This window comes from Papaver somniferum, chromosome 8, assembly GCF_003573695.1.
Source record: "Papaver somniferum cultivar HN1 chromosome 8, ASM357369v1, whole genome shotgun sequence".
In the NCBI taxonomy this organism is placed as follows: Eukaryota; Viridiplantae; Streptophyta; class Magnoliopsida; order Ranunculales; family Papaveraceae; genus Papaver; species Papaver somniferum.
In genome coordinates this window covers 123715621-123727419 of record NC_039365.1, presented here as the reverse complement: position 1 = coordinate 123727419, position 11799 = coordinate 123715621, and the positions used below count along the sequence as shown (strand labels likewise).

General features: G+C 35.1%; 1 non-coding gene across 1 annotated transcript; it reads right to left on the bottom strand.

Moving 5' to 3' along the window:
• Positions 1-10816: 10816 nt before the first annotated feature.
• TRNAG-UCC lies at positions 10817-10888 on the bottom strand. The gene has a single exon. It is a non-coding gene; the product is annotated as a tRNA-Gly (tRNA).
• Positions 10889-11799: the final 911 nt, after the last annotated feature.

Here is an 11799-nt window from a genome sequence, read left to right as displayed (position 1 = left end):
GAAATTCAACAACCAAAAATACAGGGTGTTTTAACTCCTTAAAAAGAATTTCGTCTTGAAATTCAAAACCAAAAAAAGTACAGGGTGTTACACATGTTACAAAGAAAAAGGAGAAGAAGAAGATATCTTGCGGTTTCCCACTAAAGGGGTAACTGCTAGAATAAAGATGTAAAACCTAGCCTCTCCTCTAATAAAACTTATTCGGAAACTCTTGAGAAGTCTCCTTTAATATCCCTAACAATTAGGATTTGGGAATACTTTGGAACTAAGTTTTCCATATTTGGAAAGTATATTCACAACTTTTTGGAGGTGGGGATCAGTCATGCATGGATTCCAAAATAGGTAGGATCGGTCCTGTCATAGATCTTTAAATTGTTTTGCTCATAAAATCCTCATACGAACTCGGAATGACCTCATTTTTTCTGCGATCTTTTGGTATATTCATTATCTATAACATAGGGCTTAATAATATTGAATTTGGTTGAGTTAATCCCGGTACTTAGTCCATGCTCACGTTTATGTCCATTTCAACACTCTTTTCGCTCATTTTGGATGATTCTACTTAAATAAGACAAACAAAGGAAAACAACAAAAATACAAGGTAATATACAAGAAACATAGCAAATTTGATATGTGCATATCAAATCCATGATTTATTCTCATCATCTTGAAGAGGATGAGGAGAGGAAGCCAACAGCGAAAGAACGAAGTCATTCTGAGCTCGTATGAAGAAGTTATGAGCAAAACAAGAGCTTGGAAGGCTAAAAGGGCAAAATGGTTATTTTGCAGGATAACTGCTATTGGCACCCCACTGTACGTTAAGGGCAGTCACTCTGCTAAGGGGCATTCAAGTTTCAAAGGAACTGCTAAAAGCAGTCAGGTCTTTTGTAAAGGGGGAGTTCAAATTCAAATGTTGATTAAGGCAGTCGTTGTTTCACTCAGGGCACTTCACCTTCCCCAAGACAGACTCATTGTATCACCGATGCTGCTGTTGGTCACGATGATTACAGTTGAGGACTGTTGACACTGTGATGGTATAGGTCGTGGAAGAATCAGCGAGACCGTGTTGCTTCCAATATCATTGATCGAGATGGAGAAGATATTGAACGGAATAGAGATGATGGATTGAGAAAAGTCTGCGGTGTTGATTATCGTGATAATGGCTGGTGAGGGGTGATCCATTATTTCTAATCCTGTGGGTCGTTGCCATTGGTTTTGTTTGGATGAACGGAAGAGAATGAGAGGGTTAAGAAGCTCGGATAGGACAAGGTACAGCTGAGAATGGTGATGGAGATGATGTTGCGATTGGATATGGACGTTGTGGTGATTTAGGTATGGATGGAAGAGAGGGATGAAGCCGAGGATGATTTAGTGATGGATATAGAAGAAGTCACAGTGATGCTGATAATGATGGGAGATAGAGAAGAGCCACATGGAAGTTGGGTGTTGCCATTGATCATATGAAGCTTGGGAGGTTTAGAGACAGAGTCTTTGCGGTCATGGGTGTTGTCAATGGAGTTGGATAGAAACGATACAGAGGAGCTCGAATGGCTTGGTCTTAGAGCTTCTCCAATGGCTTGTGTGTGAGTAACAAAGTCTTCATCCTGTTAGAGCATTGCTCGGTTGAACCCACCAAGCGTTGGTATGTCAAGTTTGGTTGTCATATTTTAGTGAATCAAAACTCATGTTAAGAGTCGCTTGATTATGTAGTAGAGTCAACTTCGTATAGGTTATCTTGAAAGTATTAGGATATGAGACATTATAAGTATTGAGAAGACTTGAAGATGTGAATAAGCAAGGAGCTACAACGACAACAATCATCCTTCCACTTGAGGTTAGTGATATTTGACTTGAATTGTTTCATTCCCTAACGTATCTTTCAAGCGTGCATATTGAAAACATAACTGCGAAGCATATTTGAACTCTAGATAGACATAATATTAAGGAATACAATACGAGGTTTATTGCTTAACCATTAAACTTTGTAGATAAGACATCGCCATAATCATTTGAATGCTATTGTGATTATGTATGGGTATGAGGTGAGGATTTCATCCTAGGGAACCATGTTTACATGTGTTCTAAGGAAGTAATTTCATAAACTTGTTTGTGAACCGAAAAGGAAATTTCCATGTGTTATTGGTTTTGTTATTCATTGCATATCTTATGAACAACCAATATGTGTGATTGAGTATAACCGCTCACAAATTGTTTGTGTTCTTGGTATTATTGAAAAAGGCCTGACTTATGTATTGGTATGAATATTATTAGTGAAACCGATCTTAAGTAATCACCTGAGATGGTATGATCGGGTTTCTGTTATGTCTGACCAAATTTGGGAAAGGGGAACCGATCCTAATAAGAGGTGAAGTACATCACAAAGGGGAATCGATCCCTGTATGAGGTGCAGCAAGGTTTATAGCAGAAACGGGAACCGATCCTATGGACGTGTGCAACACGTTTTTAGGAAAAGGGGAATCGATCCTATGGACATGTGAAACACATATAAGTTAGATACCATATATATGTGGGAAACCGATCCTACTACCTAGTCAATCGAATTTTGGAAAGCTAGTGTGACTATGCACAGTTTTCACATGGAGGTAGAACCGAAACTTGTTTTGGTAGAACCGTTAAACCCATGATTGTGATCGAATGTTTGTTTGATCAATCACATAGTTCTTGAAAGTCAAATGAACCAATTATAAACTTGCTTGTAAGTGTGGCAAACCGGTTTCAAGGTTGTAAGTGTGAAAGAAAACTTACAAAGTAAGGATGTCGACATACTTTGAACACGTGTTGTGAATGTTTATTTCTTTAATTGTTCAAAGTTATTCCTTAATAGCTAAAGGATGAAAATCCCAGGATCGAAACATAAGTAAGTTAAGAATCTTTTAATTAAGGTTATTAATCTCATTTTGTAGGGAAATATAAGAATTAGTAATTTTCATTTACTAATTAGATTTTCCGAGAGATTTCGATCATTATTTTTGGACAGAGCATTTCCAGGAATTATGGAAACTGAATTTGTGCTTTAATGAATATCTTGAGAATATTTTTGGTTTTGGAAATTCCTTGGTGTCCAAAATTCCTTGTCTATAAATACTTGAAGTTTGCCTTTCTGGCAAACTAATCCTTCGTAACAACAGACTTCCTCTTTTGTTGTTGTTACTGGTGTAGCCGCCTATTCGGAGAGGAGAGTAACCTAACTAGGCGAAATCTATTATGGCCGCTCAGTTTAAAGTCTTCTTTGGGATTGAGAAGCTCTAGCGTGTACCGTTGGTGGGAAACTAGATAAATGCGGTTTATGTTTTGTTTTCGATTGATTTGATTGACTAACGGTAGTTGAAATCTGATTGCACCTAGTTAGTTTATGCTTGAGGATCTTCTCTTCTGATATAAGATTCACTCAAACTAGTTCAGAGTTTCGATAGGGATGTTTAGACTGTTGTTAGTTCTAAAGATGATCTTGTGATAATCCATTGTTAACAGACTCCGCTCTGTGCGTGATTGATCACAAGAGATTCAAATGATTGTGTGCAGGTTTTTATTGAAGATTTAAGAAGATTTGAAGACAAAGAAGATATTGAAAATCTGACTTGGGTTTATAATCTTTGGTGTGCACAATACTTGTTTTGGTAAAAGAGGATCCAATTAATAATCTGTTTATCCTTGTGGTAGATTGGATTGATTAGTTGAGTAGATCGACATCAACACAATTCTTTGGATTACGTGTGTTGTTGGGTTAATCTTAAATGATTACTTCGGTAATTGAACATAAGATAGATCTAAGGACTTGACGAAGGAGTTTATGTTAAGATAAACGGAAGAGCCTTTGTCCGACTCATATCACTTGGTTGATAGAGTTGATACCAAACAGATTTGTTGTTCCTTTACTATTTGGAATACGAACCAAAGGAATTATTCCAAGTACGTGACTTATTTATAAGTTGGAGGCGTGGGAATACAGAAGGAACTAGGTGAACTATGGGTTTAGTTGCTTGGTCCCAACTATACGAAGTTAGGTGTAATTTTGTGTAGTGGCTTAATCCTGAGAGTATTCAATTCTGGACAAGGTCCCGGGGTTTTTCTGCATTTGTGTTTTCCTCGTTAACAAAATCTTGCTGTGTCATTTACTTTATAATTCCACATTATAATTGTTTTATTATAATTAAAGTAAATTATACAAACGTTAATTCCTATTTACTTGATAAGCAATCCTATTGTGTTTGGTTAAGTCCGAACCTTTGTATCAAGTAAACATACTTCTTTGTTGCATTGTATTGATCTCGTTTCCATAGACGATCACACGAAGTGTGAACCGATTAGTTGTATTGTCTCGACTCAGTCCATAAACAATCACTTTCGGAGAAAGGACTTATAGGTAGGAAAAGATTTATCTTGTGGTATATTTGGGTACCCTCGCCTTTTCACATCCACATAGGATATATATCCACTTTTCATAAAAACTTTCTCCAACCCTGACCTTTTGGACCAATGTGTAGATGATGACATGGCATAGATTTTGGTAGACATCCTCTTCGTGAACCTCTAGAGAGGTTTACCAAAAGGATGTCCACCATCTTAGTCATCTTTTTTTAATAAAAATATTTTTAACTTATTAAAATTTTAAATATTTATTTATATTATTGGATAACGATTATTACATGAAACTAGTTGAAATCCTAACAAGCTAAGCTCCAATGACATACTACTACATTAATTGAACTGGTTGCTGTGTTAGCCTACCAGCGAGCCTCATGGGTAACCTAGCCAAAGGACACGAAGAGGATGGGGGGATGAGATTGTGTCACAAGGGGGAAAACAGACTCTATCTTCCATGTTAATTTCTGCAATATTACGCCATTGTGGGCTCGAACCTGGGACCTCCTGGAACGCATGAAACTTTGGGGAACGAGGATGACCAGCTGAGCTAGGTGCCCGTTCTTTAAAAGAATTGCAAATTCATATTTCTCTTTAAATATTTTTCAGCGAATTTTTTTTATCCATAATTTTCATACATATACATTGAACCAAACGCACATCTAATAAGATAAATTCATCATATACCAATCTTGTGTCGTATTTCTTACTAAATTTTTCTAAGAATAATTATTTCTCGAAACATAAATAATTTTAGCGGATGTATAACATGTTAATGATTTTGTCTATGATCATCGATGATTAACTCAAGCTTGTTCGTGGGGTTTATAACATAGGAGAGGCGTCAAACGATCGTAGGGTTTATAATATAGGAGAGGCATCAAACAATATAGGTACACGAGGGATTTAATTAAATGATTAATTATGTTCCATGTTTTTTTATAACAGTGAGAACAGTTGAGTAAATCACTCAGGAAAAAACGACCAAGAGAAGCGATATAAAGTAAAGATTCAGAAGGACGGAAGAACGGTTTTGGTTATCTGAAAATAAATTGGACAGCTAGGCAAACAAAGAAGAAAACTAAAAGTGGATTGGAGACGATTATTTTTTATTCCCTATTTTAAGGGAAAAAAAGTTTTTAAGGATGTCTTCCTTCAACGCCACATGTGAAGCTGACCACATGATCATTAGAGAAGCTCTTAGACGGAGTTTTATAAACCGAGAACAAAAATATGTCGTCGTTGATGGGAACGACTTTATCGAGGAACCGACTGAAGTTGTGAGTTTCTTGACCGAGAAAATAGTTGAGAAGATGATGTTTTGAGGATAAATACATAGAGGATTTTTTAAGCAATGAAAAGATTTGACACGGAGTGGGAATATGGAATTCGATACGACATGGAGCATAGAATCTGATGTAGATACAACATTAAAAGTAGACAGACTGGTGTACATGGGGTCCCGCAGAAATTCGTAGCCAATTACGAGTCAGTTGTACTGTATTAGAATGTTTCCTTTCACACCGGATCAACAACACTTGGTTTCTCACACGAAATATTCTTCTCAGCCGACTTTCAATGTTCATCAAATACGACTTTTGTGGATCCAACATAGCTAACTGATGCCTATATAAAGCAGGAAAAACTAAAGAAGAGGACACTTTTTGGGAGGAGAGAAAAATACAGAGAGACAAAACTTTTGTTTTAGATTTATTTTACTTTCTCTCTTTTCTTCTTTTTTGTAAATATTTCTTTAGCTATGTATTTTTTTTTATTAGGGATGATTTCAAAGTCGTGAATATGGAATTCTGATTCTTTTTACAAGTTTATTTTAAGTTGATTTTTCTTGTCGATTGTCTCTATTATTTTTATCGTCTATGAAATATTGTTGGGTTATTTAATCGGTCATTTAAATTAACCTAATAATAATTCTTCTACTAGTATTGGGGTTGGTAATACGTGTAATTGTCACTCAATTCCTTGCACAAGTAGTAAACCTCAAAAGCTGACAGAGGGTTTCTGTTAAGCAATTGTAATGACACTAGTAAGTAGACCGAGCTTATGAGTCTGATGCTAGGATCAACCTAATTCACAAAACATAATGTATTCGACTAGGTTACACCTTGAGAGCTTACTCATGGTGGCTCAGATGGATAAAATCTGGTATTCGAGTGCTTCCGTATCCAGTGACAACAGGAATTTCGGGTATAGCAGAGCTTATTGCTATTCTACGGTTGGTGATAATAGAAATTCAACAAGGAATAAACGAGTATTTTAATTAAGTATCTGTTCAGTGATGGCGAAGGATTCCTTAATCGTCTTTCTTCATATTGTTATCAAATCAATATTTTATATATTTTTTTAATTATTTTATTTTGTTTCACAACACAAAAACTCTCTTTTGATACTTTTGACAACTAAAAACTCCATGCTATTCATGGAAACGAACTCCTTACCATTATATTACCAGTTAATTGTGTGGAAAGAAGTGAATTAATTTGTTGTGTCAACGACGCGCATCAAAATACAAGCATGGAATTGATAACAAAAGTATAGTAAATTGTGCACTTATCAAATTCTCTGACACTTAGCTTTTGCTAGTCCTCGAGAAAACTACCCAGCCTAAACTAAAACTTTTCCTGGAATCACAGTTACACTTAGCATGTGCAACAAGACTTTAAACCCTAGGTGTCCCAAGTGGACAATTTGTAGTCTAGTGAGGGTTTGCACGAGGTATTCCCACAAAACCTACTCCAAATTTTAGCCATAAAGAACAGTTAAGGACATACATCGAGCCAACTAAATAAATAGCCTACATATGTTATGTAGCTACAACAATCAATATCCCACATGAACTATAATCATCATACATAAGAAATCACTTGCATGTGACATTCATATTGAAAAAACTCTATTCAAATAGTCATTGATATATGCTTGATTCAATATTTTTCTATATTATGCACATTGGCGTATCTGCACAGAATATACACATGGAATGTATATGAAACTTGAATCACATGGATATATAAGACAATGGAGATGGAATAATGAATGTTGACTAAGGTGAACGATGTTACCCAAAATATTTATATGAATTGTCAAAGGATAACTTGCATACAGCGCAATAGTTGAGACCAACACCCATTTATCAACTACATGATCAGAACTTTTGGATCCAAGCACGTGTTTATTTTCAGATAGTTCCCATGGATCCTACGTTCCACGCTTGATTAGGCGACGAAGACAGAGAGAACACACAGATATTTCCACCCACGTGTCGATATCCACATCAAGTCTTCTAGATTTTCTATATAATAATAATGTGATTACACTCAATTTATCGACAAACTTGATTAAATATTTTGAATCCAACCACATGTTCTTTCAACAGACTACATGATAGTTCCATGGATTGTGCATTTCCACGCTTACTTGGGCGACAGAGACAAGGAGAACACGCATATATTGATATCCAAGTATCGAATACCACATCAAATCTTTTGGATTTTCTATAAATAATAGTAACGTGGTAATAATCAAGCCTGATATCCAGGCTATTGGTTTAACGGTCGGCCCAGTGCTTAGCTGGAGTATACGGTCTTGGTATTTTGCTGGTCGGGTCAAATTAGCCGGGGCATACAGCCACGTTTGTGGTTTGGAAAATCTTGAGTCAAACGTAGTCCCGACAGTTAAAATTAGTCGTGATTAGGTTGAAATCTAGGGATTGAGCAAATAAGGAAGGTTCCGGTATTTTATTGGTTGGGTCAAATTAGCCAGGACCTACCGGTCGTGGCCCCTTATATTGAAATGTTGGGTCAGAAACAACCTCACATTAAAATTAAATGTGAAAATCCAAGGGATTTAAGCATACAAGTTATCCGGGGCGGTGGCCCCAACCGTGGTTTAGAAAATCTAAAGTCAAACGTAGTCCACACATTATAATTAGTCGTGATTAAGTTGAAATCTAGAGGATTGAGCCAATAAGGAAGGTCCCGATATTTTGTTGGTTGGATCAAATTAGTCGGGGCCTACAGTCGTGGCCCCTTATATTCTTTTGAAATGTTGGGTAAAACATAATCCTCATATTAAAATTAAATGTGAATTTAAACGTATAAGTTAGTTGGGGATTAAGGCCTGGTGTTTTATTGGTTGGGTGAAATTAGTTGTGGCCCCTTTCGTTCTTTTTAAAATTGATATTTAATATTAAGGTTAGCCGTCTTTTAATTAGGAAATTGAGTTATCTTTTTTAGATTAGTCGTACGTGTTTAATTCATGCCAATTACCATCCACTATAAAATCAACTACACGCTTCTGAACATGAGTCGCATCCAGCTCCAATTAGTCGCTTATGGAAAAAACCCGAAGGTATCATACCAATTACATGTCACTGCAAAATTTAATCCATCCACAAATGGCAAAAATCTAAGCCAAATTTAAATTTTCCTGTAAGAAAACCCTAAAAACCTTGCTTTTATAGAATAATACATAATTTTTCAAGAGATTTTCATTAAAGCAACATGATTTAATTAAAGGTTTCACCTACTTACCACCACCTATCTCACAATTTATAAAGTAATTCTAGTTCTAAATTCTACTTTTTTTTACCATCTCCAAAAGTCAAATTTAATTTGACCATAACTATTACGATACCTATTATTTCTTCTTATTCATTAACCACTTTTTTATTAAAAAACCATTAAGCCACAAACTACTAACCCTAGGTTAGGATTCTGTTTAACTATAGTACACCAAAAATTCATTACTTCTATATGATTTATCATTTAATTCGTCCATAAATAGAAGAATCAATCAGTGATTATCATGGAGGATTCCATTATTGAAAATCTAGGGAAAAATATTCAAATATTAGATGAATTCAACATCGAAAAAGATTATATCAATTCGATTGAAAACACATTGGGTGGACAAGATTTGGAGGTAAATAAGTGACTAACACTGGATGTTTGATTTGTTTTTGTTTCTTTTGAATTTCGTCGAACTAGACACTAATTCTTGGACGAATGGAAGGCGTTATAGTAGTCCAAATACGAACGACTACGTAAAGCAATAGTAGGTTGTGTTTGAAAGACTACGTGCTTTCACAAAAGGTCGTTTCTAAATGACTATAGTATTTTCTGATCACTCTAAAATGAACGACCTGAGATGGCTAATATTTTTTTTTCTTTTTGCGCTATAAGTATTTCAGAAGCAATTAGCTGGTCCTTCCCAACTTGAATCAATTAAAGAAATTATATGTGATGAAGAGAAAACGAAAGAGGTCATTTTAGAACATTTCCCCCCTTTCTTTAAAGGCATATCTTTGATACAAAGTCCCAAACTAGGATAAAAACTAAACAATAACATGAGTAATGGTGGTGATCCATGGGTGGAGATGGTGTTGAAAAAGATGGTATGTGGTATATAAGAAAAGCATGGGCGGAAAATAAGTAAAACCTTAATTAAACTCTCCAAATATTTGATATTTAAACCACAATAGGAAAAAAAAAGTATATCTCAGCCAACAATAGTACGTTTAAAGAAAAACTGGATTTCATATTAAACCACAATAAGAAAACAAAGTTTATCACAGCTAACAAATAATAATATGTTTAAAAAAACTAGATTTCATATTGCATCTACGGGAGTTAAACTTGAAGTCTGTCCCAGCTAGGGGTGTAAATTCGGGCAGGCCAGGCCGCCACCCAAAATCTAAGACAGGCCGGGCAGGCCAGGCTTAATATTTGTGAGCCTGTAAATAAATTCAGGCCGGATAAAAGTAGATAATTTGCTACCCAAAGCCCGTTTTTTATAAGGGAAGGCCAGATCGGGCCGGACAGGCCACTATTTTGAATTTTTTTCATTTTTTTTTAAGTTTGAATTTTCAAATGAATGGTATTAAATATATTTATTTTTAATACAATATCCTTTCCTTTCTAACATTGCATACCGTAAATGATAGTATTATTTTATATTTAAATTACAATGACAACCTTTAATTTTAGCCTATAATAAATAATTAATTAGGGTACAATAAACTTTCTAATAAGAAAATTTATTATCATTAATGTTTTGAAAAGGATAATTATAAGTAAAAACAACTATAGATTTTATTTTTCTTGACACAAAATTGACAATTATAAAATGGTAACTTTTAAGTCTTTCTAAGAGGATATTAAATGATTAATGACACATAGAAGGATTTCAGGTCGGGTACCAGGCCGGGCATCATAATTAATTGTAAATCTCGAGACCGCCCAATAAATTAATCCATGCCAAGTCGGATGGCCCATGACGGGCCATAACAGGCTTTGGGCTACTTCAGATACAGGCGGGCTCGGGCGGGTACAGGCAGGCCGAGTATTTTCGGGTATTATTTACACCCCTAGTCCCAGCCAACAATAATATCTTTGAAAAACATTGGATTTCATATTGCGTCTGCCGGGAGTCGAACCCAAGTCTATTGCTTGGAAGGCATTTATCCTAACCATTGGACTACAAACGCCTGTTGATAATTATTTTTTAAAATCCAATTCAAACCAAAAAATTTAAAAAGATAAAAATAATCAATCAAGTATTATTGTCTTTAAGTTTTCAAGAGACTAGTATCAAAATTGCTAGTACCTTAACTACTTTTTCGAATACTTACCAAAAGCAAGAAAAATTCATGAGTTAGACAATTGAGTCAATTGGAGCATAATTAAATTTCTTTGTGAGATCATTGATATTAGGGTTTGACACTATTAAAAACTAAGTTTAAAGAATGAGAGTGATGAGTGTTGTGATGATGGAAAACTTTTCAGAATTGATGCAGTTTGTATGGTAATCTCCATGCAAATTACCGAGACATGTTGATAAAGTTTTGAAACGTGCATTACAATTTCTAAAGTTTTTAACAAAATTTTGAATGCAAAGTGAGTTTTAAAAGGAATCTCCCTTTGATCTCGATTTGATTATCAAATTCAAACTGTGATTCCATGGACGAAAAAACTATTTAAAGTGGGGACAATCGTTAGTAACAATGAAGACCTTAAAAAACGCAGGGAGCACTAGATGATCAACAATACCTGTTAGACATCAGATAAAATGACAAAGTAACAGTCTGAAGAATAGTAAAAACAACAGGATAAATCAATTTAAGATTTAAAAAGCTTTCAAATTTCCATTAGCTTGTAAAGATAGCATGAAAAGGAGAAAAAAATGTAGATTCAGAAAGGAGAAAAAAAACACTTCAATTGTGATTAGACATCTTAATATTTAACAATTAAGGAAAATTTCCAACGAAGCATTAACGGCGAAGGAAAAACGCGATTTGGCTCAGTTGGTACCGAGTTACACAACTACCAACTATAAAAAGATATTATGCTACTCTCTTCCCCATTTCAACCCACTTTACTCTTAAATGCAGGTTAATAC